Genomic DNA, 11,605 nt, shown 5'->3' with positions numbered 1-11,605 from the left:
AGAGAGAGAAGCTTCTCATCTAGGCTATTCATCCCTCCTCCTTGTCATGGTTCCATTGAACGAAAGAACAAGAATAGGGTTCAAGCTGAAAAGCTACACAATTGCCCCACAGGAACATCGTTATGAAGCCATGCTTGGTGGCAATACACCCTGGGATTAGTGCATCGGGAGGGGCAGAGACCCACGATCGTAATGGAAGAAAGGGAGATGTTACATGTCCTGTGTGTGGTGCATGCGTGCTTGCGCGCGCGTGTGTGCGCGTGCGCGTGCGCGTGCGTGTGTGCGTGTGCGTGTGTCCGTGGGTATTCCCCACTTGCCCATGATTGAACCTGTAACTTGTTTAACCTAAAAGCCCCAGTGAGCATTGCACTATGGCATAGCACAAAGGTTAAAGTTCAAAGGGTTCACTCACAGGCCAGATTGCGCTAAATGGTGGTGTCGCCAGTTGAACTATATACGTGCAGGAGAGGTTTTGTGGTGGCTTACATTAGATCCATTGAGCTCCTGCCTCTTTGAATCAAAGGAGAGCTCTCTCACTCTGGAGAATGATTAATTAAAGTATCCCATTGAAGGGGGGAAAAAATCCACCTTTATTCCTTCATCCTCTGTCTTCATATACCTTTCTCTCACTAATTATCTCAACACACGTCACACACCATCATTCTTCCGCGAACGAGCGAACATGCACGCACGCATGCACACACACACCTGACCACTGTGCATGCGTCGGTCAAGTGTGCATGTTGCACAGACATGCGCCATCATCATTCTTCCGCGAACGAATACACGCACACACACCCCTGTTGTGTGAAATTGTACGGCCCCATTATGCCGAACATGGATACCCTATATATCGGTACAGTATACAGAATTTAAAAGCAATGTGTGAATGTGAACCGATGTATAGATTGTATTGCCTGAAAAGGTTACATGAAAAGATATACACACTATGATGAATATAATTCTAGATTTAATTGTGTTTTTGAACAATTACCACAATATAAAGGCTTTAAACTGCAACTAATTTGTCTCTCAGGTGACGTAATACGTAATTTCCTAAAACATTACCATTTGGAGAAATCTAACTTGCTTTCATTTTCAATAATTGATAGTAAAAGATTTGTAGCCTATTTTTGCTCTTCATCAGACTACAAAGTATACAGGTCTAAGTGGTGAATCTAATCCAAGATTCGAACCTTTTCTTGTGCATATATGACAGGCCCATCGTCAGTGCGAGTTGCATGGGCCCCGGTCTCCTCCGGTGCTGTGAACAGGTCCGGCCCAGGGCTTACTGACAGCTGGTGCTCAGCCATGCGGCTGGAGAAGGTGAACGGCCCGGTGGCAACATTTCAGCTCACATTCTCATTGTCAAAAGTACATGGTTGACAGCTTCCACTGTTAATGTAACTTCTAACCACTCCATGTACTGCACTGACCGGAGTCCCTCAGGGGTCTATACTGGGCCTCTTGCTTTCTCCATCTACACTTTATTCTCTTCACCGAAAATAACACAGATCTTGTAGATCAGTGTTTTCCCCCCCCCAAACCTTCACCCCAGAATAGGGACGCTATAGGGTTGAAGTGGTTGTAGGACAATACATTTCTGAAATGGATCAATTCAAACTGAGGATTTCATATCATATTATTTGCACATGCAACCATTTCATCCATGAATCTGTCTGTTGGTTAATTTCAGGCCATTCCGCAAGTTTCTTCGATTTTCAGAGCACACTGTGGTAAGGCTACTTTTCATACACGATGAACGTTGGAAATAATATGCTATTTGTCACGCATGGCCTCAGGGTGATTTAGTCTAGGGCGACCGTTCAAACTGACCATGACCAATCTCCCCTAAGTGATAGTAATGATTGTAATTGAACAGGCGCACTTCCTTCCCACGCTCTATCTATCACCTTGGATGCAATCTGCTTCCTGTGTGTGTGTGTGTGTGTGCGTGCGTGCGTGCGTGCGTGCGTGCGTGCGTGCGTGCGTGCGTGCGTGCGTGCGTGCGTGCGTGCGTGCGTGCGTGCGTGCGTGCGTGCGTGCGTGCGTGCGTGCGTGCGTGCGTGCGTGCGTGTGCGTGTGCGTGCGTGCGTGTGCGTGCGCGTGCGTGTGTGTGTGTGTGCACACATTTGAAAGAGACAGAACGTCCCTGTTCTCTCTCCTCTGGCAGCTGGCAGATGTGCCAGGAAGACTGACGGTGCCGTGTGCGTGTGTGTGTGTGTGTGTGTGTGTGTGTGGGGGGGGGGGGGGGGGGGGTATGTGAGTGAGTACAGTACAGTATACGGGTGTGTACAGTGTGTCTCCAGTGGGGCTCCGTGGAGCTGCCACTGCAAAATCCTGAGTGTTCATTTGAACTGGGAGACGTTTAAAGATGGACCCGTAAGGATTCTGCAGCCGCAGCAAAGTGCGTAGAATCATCAGCAACATCAGCACAGCTGTGTGTGTGACATGGAACTTTGATGGGAATGTGAGACATGGAGGGACAGAAAGAGAGAGACGGACAGGAAGGCAGAGGGACGGGATGAGAAAGGGACAGAAATAAAGGACAGAATAGAGAGGGAGAAAATGACAGAGCAACAGCGGGACACAAAGACAGAGTGACAACATGAGACAGGGAGAGAAAAAAGGATGGACAGTAAGACAGAAAGAGACAGAAAGACAGGGACAGACAGACAGACAGAGACAGAAAGACAGGGACAGACAGACAGAGACAGAAAGACAGGGACAGACAGAGACAGAAAGACAGGGACAGACAGACAGAGACAGAAAGACAGGGACAGACAGACAGAGACAGAAAGACAGGGACAGACAGACAGAGACAGAAAGACAGGGACAGACAGACAGACAGAGACAGAAAGACAGGGACAGACAGATAGAGGGACAGAATGATAGTTGTGTATAATGTCAGAGGGACAAAAAGATAGAGATATAGAATGAAGCAGTGAGATTATAAAGACCCAGAAAATCGGGACGGGAAATTGTCGACTGAAAGGTCGACTCTGGAGTATATGATGACAGATTTTTTGTTGTGTGTGCGCGAGTGTGTGTGTGCGTGCGTGCGTGCGTGCGTGCATGCGTGCGTGTGCAAGAGAACGTACGTGTGTGTGTTCATGCATGGAAGAACGATGGTGTGCAGGGAGGGAACATCTCAGACAGAGAGGAGGTGTGTTAGTCTCTATAGACAAGACATAAGTGGATTCATTCAGTGTGTGTGTGTGTGTGTGTGTGTGTGTGTGTGTGTGTGTGTGTGTGTGTGTGTGTGTGTGTGTGTGTGTGTGTGTGTGTGTGTGTGTGTGTGTGTGTGTGTGTGTGTGTGTGTGTGTGTGTGTGTGTGTGTGTGCTTGCATGCGCTTTTGTGGGTGTTTGCTCTATCTATCACCTTGGAGGCAATATGCCACTGCTGCCGCTGTGTGTGCATGTGTGTGCGTGCGTGCATGCATGTGTGTGCATGCGTGCATGCATGTGCGTGTGTGTGTCTGTGTGTAAGTGATGGCCTTGTAATGAGAACAGCAGGCAGCCAGTATGTGGGACGCTCTCAGTGTCTGACTGATGTCAGTCACACAACCATTGGACAATGTACTACATGTCCAATGTAGTACATTGTGTGTGACATTATTCTCTGTTTTTTGTGTGTGTGTGTGTGGGGGGGGGGAGGGGGATTGGCAATCCACCATAAAAAATTCAATATTTTACATTTCAGAGCCAGTAACATGCTATCATTGCAAAAGCATCTTCACTCTATTTCGAATTGATTGAATTCAAGGGTAAACTCACTGCTTAATGTGTGTGTGCGTGTGTGTGTGTGTGTGTGTTTGTGTGTGTGTGTGTGTGTGTGTGTGTGTGTGTGTGTGTGTGTGTGTGTGTGTGTGTGTGTGTGTGTGTGTGTGTGTGTGTGTGTGTGTGTTCTGTTTTCAAGTAACCAGCAGGCGTATATGTTATTGAGTTGATTCGTGTGAGAACATCCATCTGTGCATCTTACATTCATGCATTTTCTGCATCTTATTTATGTAATTATTTATTTATGCCTACTTTAGTTCATTTTGTGCATTTTTGAGTGTCTGCCCAATAGAAGGAGATGGTTTTGTGAGCGAGCTGACCTCTCCGCATGCATGTGCGCATGCTTGTGTGCGTGCGTGTATGTGCGCGTGCGTGCGTGCGTGCGTGCGTGCGTGCGTGCGTGCGTGCGCGTGTGCCTGTCTTTGAGTCAGACAGGATGGGGCCCTCCCTGTTTCTGGGGAGCAGAGCGATACAGTGCCACGCTCCGGAGACCCACAGACAAATTAATTCACTTATTGACACCACTGACACGTCTGAGTGACTTTGTAAAATGAACCATTGATCACCCCCCCACTCTCTCTCTCTCTGACCTATTTTCTATCACCTCCCCACCATTTCCATCATGGTCATTCTATAGCAGTGATTCTCCAGTAACCTATTGGCCACCTGGCCTACCATGAGGTAGGCCTATTGCAAGTGGGCCCCCAAATAATTGGCAAAACACTGAGATTGAATTGATAATATAACTAGGGATACACGATATAATCGGTAGCATAATTGGAATCGGTCATATCGGCCATTAAAATGCCATATCGGTATCGGATTGGTCTCAAAATAATCCAGATGATTTAATCGGTTTTCACAGCAAAAATTTAATTAAAAATGTAAAAATTCATCAATGAGTTCAATATAAATCAAAAGTGTCTAGTACCTCTAGTCTAGAACAAAAGCCAAATCAAATATGATGTAAAATCTTAAGTAAAAATAAACTTTACATTTAATTTGTCTACTCAACTCATTCAGTAGTCATTCAGTTGTGAAAACAGGCACTTGGAAAAGAGTATAGGCTATTTAATTGATTGATTGAATTGATTATGGGCTTGTAGATCTGCTATTTTCACTTCTTAAACATTGTATTTATTTATTTATGGAAATGTATGTTTTTGCCATTCCTGTCTCATCTCTGTCACTCTCTGTCTCTCTTCGAGTCTCTACCTCTCTGGCTACTCAACCCCCTCTGCCCCGCTCTCTGCATTGGCCAGTCTATGAGTTGAAAGGCATGGCACGTTTGGTCATTAATATAATTATGTGCTTGCTCCCGGCACAGAGCCAGTCATTAGCAGAGCAGGTCACTGACTGACATAGTCAAGATGCCCGCTGCTTCGCCTGCGTTGTTGTGTAAGAGACGAGGCACCTGTCCCAGACAGACCCTGAGACGGTCACCAGAGATAGAGAGAGACGAGGATAGAGATAGAGAGAGACGAGGATAGAGATAGAGAGAGACGAGGATAGAGATAGAGAGAGACGAGGCACCCGTCCCTGACAGACCCTGAGACGGTCACCAGAGATAGAGAGAGATTGATTGATCTTTTTTATTTCACAGTATGCAGAACGGGTACATTTGACATTTCAAACTAAAGCACAAGTCAATAACAGGGTCCACCATTTTCAGCTCATCAGAAAAGAAAAGAGAGAGGTTGTGTGTGTGTGTGTGTGTGTGTGTGTGTGTGTGTGTGTGTGTGTGTGTGTGTGTGTGTGTGTGTGTGTGTGTGTGTGTGTGTGTGTGTGTGTGTGTGTGTGTGTGGCTGCGCGTAGTCGACTCAACGAAGTCCCCAATCACAACACCAGAGGGAGTTCAACAAACCACGTGCAACCCAGATTCGGCTCAAAACAAGGGGTTAAATTCATTTTGCTCAGGACTAAAATGTGGAACACGGTCTCCCTACCAACAGCCATTAAGAAATGGGAATCCCTAGGCAGGCTATAGACTTCTTCAAAACCGCTCTCAAAGAGCACTTACGGACGCTGCAATTCAAACTGCCCCCTTTAAATAAGTCCCTCACCCCTATTTCTTCATACTGTACATGGTTTCCCCTTTTTTACTTTCTATGATGATTTCCTTTTTTTCATAGAGGTGTAGGCTATATTTGTACTTCTTTAAATGTTCTGATTAATTGAAAATGGAGGAGTCTGTCACTGATGTAAACAAGTCTTAGTGCTTTTTCTGGTTTTATCCTTTTTGTTTTGTATTGACCTGTCCTGTATAGCTACTTTCGTGTAGGCTATATAGTTACAAATTCTACATAGGTCTACTTATAATACAATGTTTGTTTGTTCAATCAATCAATCAATCAATCAATCAATCAATCAATCAATCAATCAATCAATCAATCAATCAATCAATAATACCGTAATTTCATGCGGGATGCGGCCGCGATGCGGCCCACGAGAGCCTCGCTGTGATTGGCCAGTAGACGACCAGGAAGTTAGGAACATTTTCATGCTGAAAAAAACAAAACAAACGTGTATTTGGTCACTCTGGTGTTGGTGGTGTTAACAAGCGCGCGTCATGGCGCACAACGCGTCTCTGAAAGTGCCGTCTTCCTTTACACATGTATGTAGTATATGTAAGACGCCAGCTCTGTAGTTTAAAGTATGGATAACGACAGCAAGGTACACGTTTTCTATGCTACTACAAATTCGTTGTTTGACGGTCGCAGCTCAGAGATGATCCTGAACGGAGAGAGGTGGTATGTAAACAATTCCAGCGTGCGTAATTATGCCTGCGTCGCGCGCGTGTGTATTTTGATTTAATTTGCGTCAGCGCCGTGTGAGCGAGCGCGTGTGCTGTGCATGCGCGCTTATGATGAATTGAAAACGGTGGACCCTCTTGTAAACAAGTTTATTGCTTTATGGTGTCGTCCACTCACAGTTAACACTTAACAGTTTTTGTATTGAGTTTTGCTTGAAATGTACTGTAATTCTGCAAACTGTTAATAAATAGCCTACTTCAATCAATCAATCAATCAATCAATCAATCAATCAATCAATCAATCAATCAATGCTTGGTTGATTGATAACAGTTTGCAAAAGCAGCGCAGTACAGTTTCATCATGATTCATGGATGGGGTCTATATGGTCATTGGGCAGGCCATCTTGTCACACTGGAGGATTGTGTTATGATTCTGAAAGTAAGACAGGAATGGACCTCCATCATTGAATAGATTAACATTTGTGTCGATCCTCTGAGTACTTTATCTCTTCTAATTAAACAAAAGAAACATTAGGTTCCGTAACCGATATTCTATGTGCACGGTGGCTCACTGACAGTCACAGTGGCTGATTTCCATTCTAACGCAAGATAAGATTATCCTCTGGGCTAACAAAGGGAAATGGCATTCTTACATTTTCATGTCATATCATGATATTAGGATATCCACAATGATATATTGATATCGACATGTATATATTATATATATATATATATGTATACGTCTATGTCTAGAGAGAGAAAGAAAGAAAGAGAGAGATCACACAGACTACAACCCACTGTAACCTGACTAGGTTGTCACCTACATGCATTCCACATTAAACCTGAACAACAGATGTGTGGGTGCATGTGACTACAATCCTTCCTCCATCATGACCACAGCTATTCAAAATGTACCCAAAGCTTGTGCTCAGTTATAAATATTTTTTGATTCAATATGAGAGAGAGAGAGAGAGAGAGAGAGGGAGAGAGAGAGAGAGAGAGAGAGGATAGTTTGAGTATACACAGTCAAATCCTCATCCATCCATTCCTGACTGTTAGATGACTGTTGGATCTGTAGGCCTTGGGGCGTGTTGTGTGCAACAGCGTCCCATGGGATGCAGTGTTTTGTCTCTCTGCAGCCAGAGACGGGCAGAGCCTTATGGAGAATCGGTGCAGGCTCCACATCAAGGTTGTTTATTTTCCATTAATCATAATTTGGGCACAAAGCACGATGAATGGCTGCTGCTGTCGGGGCCGAGGGTCTGGCTGTCAGAGGTGCCCCCCAGCCTAGCTCTGGTCCATAGCTCTAATGTGTTGCATTTAGAGCTATGTTACTCTCGACTTCCGGGGCTCGCATGAATGCAGACCAGCCTCTCGTCTTTAGCGTAAATAAAAATAATGTTTTTTTGCTTCTCATCGAAACAAAGGCGGGTTGCGTCATTAGAAAGCCTGCTTTCCTTAGTGGAAGCACTCTCTGAGCCCCCCACCACACGTATAAATGGTACTTTTTGGCCAAAAGGGGATTTTGTTTCCACCGGAAAAATAATACATTTAGTTACTCCACTGCGCCTTTTACAGATATTGCCCAGAGAATTGCCTCATAGAGAATATTTTCCTCAGATGAATAGAAATCCCTTTCTGCCCAAAAAGTACCGTTTATACGTGGGCTCGGGAATCGAACCACCAGAGCCTATAAGTGATATGTGCCTTAAAGGACAACTCCAGACAAAATTACATAGAGGCTCATTTTCCTATCCAAAATGACCCCAGCAGCCCTCATAGAGCGTCGCCAGGCCCAGGAAATAATTCCCAATGCATTTTTCCCATAGACATGTCAAAAAGTATTTATTTAAAGACCTTTTAAGCGTCGTACAAAGCCAACTCGAGTTGTGACAAATCATTTTGGACCAAACAAATAATTACAAAGAAGAAAAACAAGAAAAAAAGTGTTGTAACCTGCCGTTTTCTTCTTTCTAATTATTTGTTCGGCCCGAAAAATTGTGTTTGTTGTCATGATTTCTCACAACTCGAGTTGGCTTCGTACAAGGCTTAAAAGGTCTTTAAATAAATACTTTTGAAATGTCTATGAGGAAAACGAACAGGGAATAATTTCCTGGGCCCTGGTAGAGGGCGGGACTGCGACGCTCTATAGCATAGCAGCCTGGGCACCATTTCATTTAGGTATATGATCCTGTCGGGAGCGGATGATAGCCGACAGGCAGGAACAACAGGCGGCAACTTCCTTTTCCCTCAAACCGATTTTTCTCAATAAAAGCTACAGGCTACGAGAGCTTTTATTGTTTGAGGGAAAAGGAAGTTGCCGCCTGTTGTTCCTGCCTGTCGCCTACAAAACAATACTACAACATGACGTAACGATATCATCCGCTCCCGACAGGATCATACGGACTTTTGAAACAGAGACCAGGCTTTCCTCCGAGGTGGTGGAAAGCCCGGTGAGGCGAGGTTAATAGCATAGAGGGCTGGAGCCTATAATTGCTTTTACACTAATTTGTTTCGTTCAAAAGTGTTTTTTCCTTTCATCAGTCTGTTATTGGTTGCCATTACACATACATCCATGCCATGGTCGTCCCACACTAGGCCACCACAGTCTGCTAAACAGATGTTATGCTGTTTATGTGTTTTGCCAAGTCTCAGAAAGGATGTGCTGTGATTGGCCAGTACAGTCACTTTTGATTGGCAGTTGTGCCGAATGCTCACCCCAAAACATGATTTACGAGACCGTGGTGGCTCGTGTGGGACAACAAAGTCATGGGTGTGTTTTGTATATATCCCTTACTATTACACAAATATATACAGTTATAAATTATTGGTTAAATGTCTGTTAATAGTTGGTTATGATTTAAAACTATGCTGTAAGCCTCCCATACACTACAAGAGTTTTGACAAGATTTTATCTTATCTAGGAAAATATTCTGGCTTGCCTTTAATAGCCTAGCAGTCACAAGAATAAAGATAGACGAAATTCAACAGCCTGATTCTCGTGTGTGTGTGTGTGTGTGCGTGTGCGTGCGTGCGTGCGTGCGTGTGCGCGACTTGTACAGAAGCACAGCAGGTGTTTCTACGAGTGTCAACGTGTAGTTTTCTATACAAAACATTTGTGCCGACACATATTTGCTGCTGTAGATGCAGGATGGATGGATGGATGGATGGATGGATGGATGGATGGATGCAAGCAGGCAGCAGACAGAATGAGTGGGACAAAGATAAGTCTCGGCACACAGAGCTCATACAGATTGAGCTCCTCCCGTTCCATTCTAAATCACGGTGTTTATACTATTGTTTACGGCGGAATTCAGCCGCAACTTGCAAGGCTAAAAAGAAGAGAAGGAGGAACCATAAAACAGCATCAATATTTCACTCTGCCTCCTCCGTCTAGAGCAGCGGTGAGGAGGGGAGAAACCTGGAGACAGGTGTTGCTGTGCGTGCGTGTCTGTGTGTTGCACGAGTGCGCGCGCACGTCGCAGGGGCCCGCCCGCCCGCCCGCGTACACGCGCGTACAAGTCTAAAAGTGTCTCTGCGCCTTTCCAACTCGCCATCCATCTTACAGTCCCGAGGGACACCGACTTTTAATGGCCTTTTATTGCTTTATTAGAGAGCGCTGGATTTACGGCCTGTGCCGTGCCTCTTCCTGTCTGGAGCGCAGAGGAGGGCCGTTCTGATCTATGTCGGGCCACGCTGGCTGTCTGGTTTTAAAACGACACGCTCATAAAGAAGCGACCGGGGGGCGAGTCGGGGCCACGGACTTGTTGGGTTAGTCAGCTAATGTTTATTGGCCTGTTAGCGTCTCTGTCTGTCCCTCCATAAAACAAAGGAGCGGCCCGTATCCCACCTGTCCCCCTCCACTTTTGTAGGGTGACGGGGGGCTGTTACAGGGGATTTTAATAAGACTGTAGTCTCTGGGATGTGACAGGTACATTCAACAACACCGTAATGAGATACAGGCTTTGAAACAAGCTCTCATGTTGGAGTTTGTATTGTTTTGTGTCTGAGTGTCATCGTGTATGGGCCAGTGGTTCTGAAAGTGGGCTCTTGGGGGACCCTCAAGGGGTCCATGAGGGGGTTCCGGAGGAACCCCAGACCCTCAAGGGGTCCATGAGGGGGTGAGGGGGTTCCGGAGGGACCCCAGACCCTCAAGGGGTCCATGAGGGGGTTCCGGAGGGACTCCAGCTGAATTAGTAAATATAGTATCTGTATCTGTTGAACCCCTTTAACCCTGTTGTATACTTTGGTTGTTCAACTAAGCTCACAGCGCTTTGCAGAGTGGCACTTTCTGAGCTTGTAGATTAGCTATTTTAGTTTTTTTTATTATTAATTTCTTTTTAAATAATTTGGAACATTTTTAATGACAAATCACTTATGGAGATCTGTGGCACTATAGGTCTTTTCAGATGGGGGTAAATGCACGAATCGATAATATTAGGGGCGCCGATGGCCTCTAGTGTAAGGCATTGTTTTATTTTGATTGTCTTGTTCCACTTCTGCTTTGGCAATATAAACGTACGTTTTCTCATGCCAATAAAGCTCAATTGAATTGAATTGAATTGAATTGAATTGAATTGAATTGAATTGAATTGAATTGAATTGAATTGTAAGGCGCGTACCATGAATTGAATTGAATTGAATTGAATTGAATTGAATTGAATTGAATTGAATTGAATTGAATTGAATTGAATTGTAAGGCGCGTACCATACATAGGCTCTGATGCAGTCTGACAGTCTCGGGTTCGATTCCTGTGCCCGGCTGGCCTTTGCTGCGTGTCAGTCCAACAAAAAAAAAAGTATAATAAGTTAATAACACATGAAGTGGTCAGATGGGTGGGCCGCAAACGCTTTCAGGATTTGCAGGTGGGCCCTGATCCAGAAAAGGCCGAGAACCAGTATAGTTTTAGTCATAGTCTCTTGAATATTTTTTCATTTAGTTTTAGTCACATTTTAGTCACCTGGAATGTTTTAGTGTTCGTGTAGTTTTAGTCGACAAAATATCATAAGATTTTAGTCGACTAAATCTACAGTTCATTTAGTCGACTAAAATGTATTTTGGTGGGCCTCGAT

This window comes from Electrona antarctica (assembly GCF_951216825.1).
Source record: "Electrona antarctica genome assembly, chromosome: 9".
Classification (NCBI taxonomy): Eukaryota; Metazoa; Chordata; class Actinopteri; order Myctophiformes; family Myctophidae; genus Electrona; species Electrona antarctica.
This window is presented reverse-complemented; position numbering follows the sequence as displayed.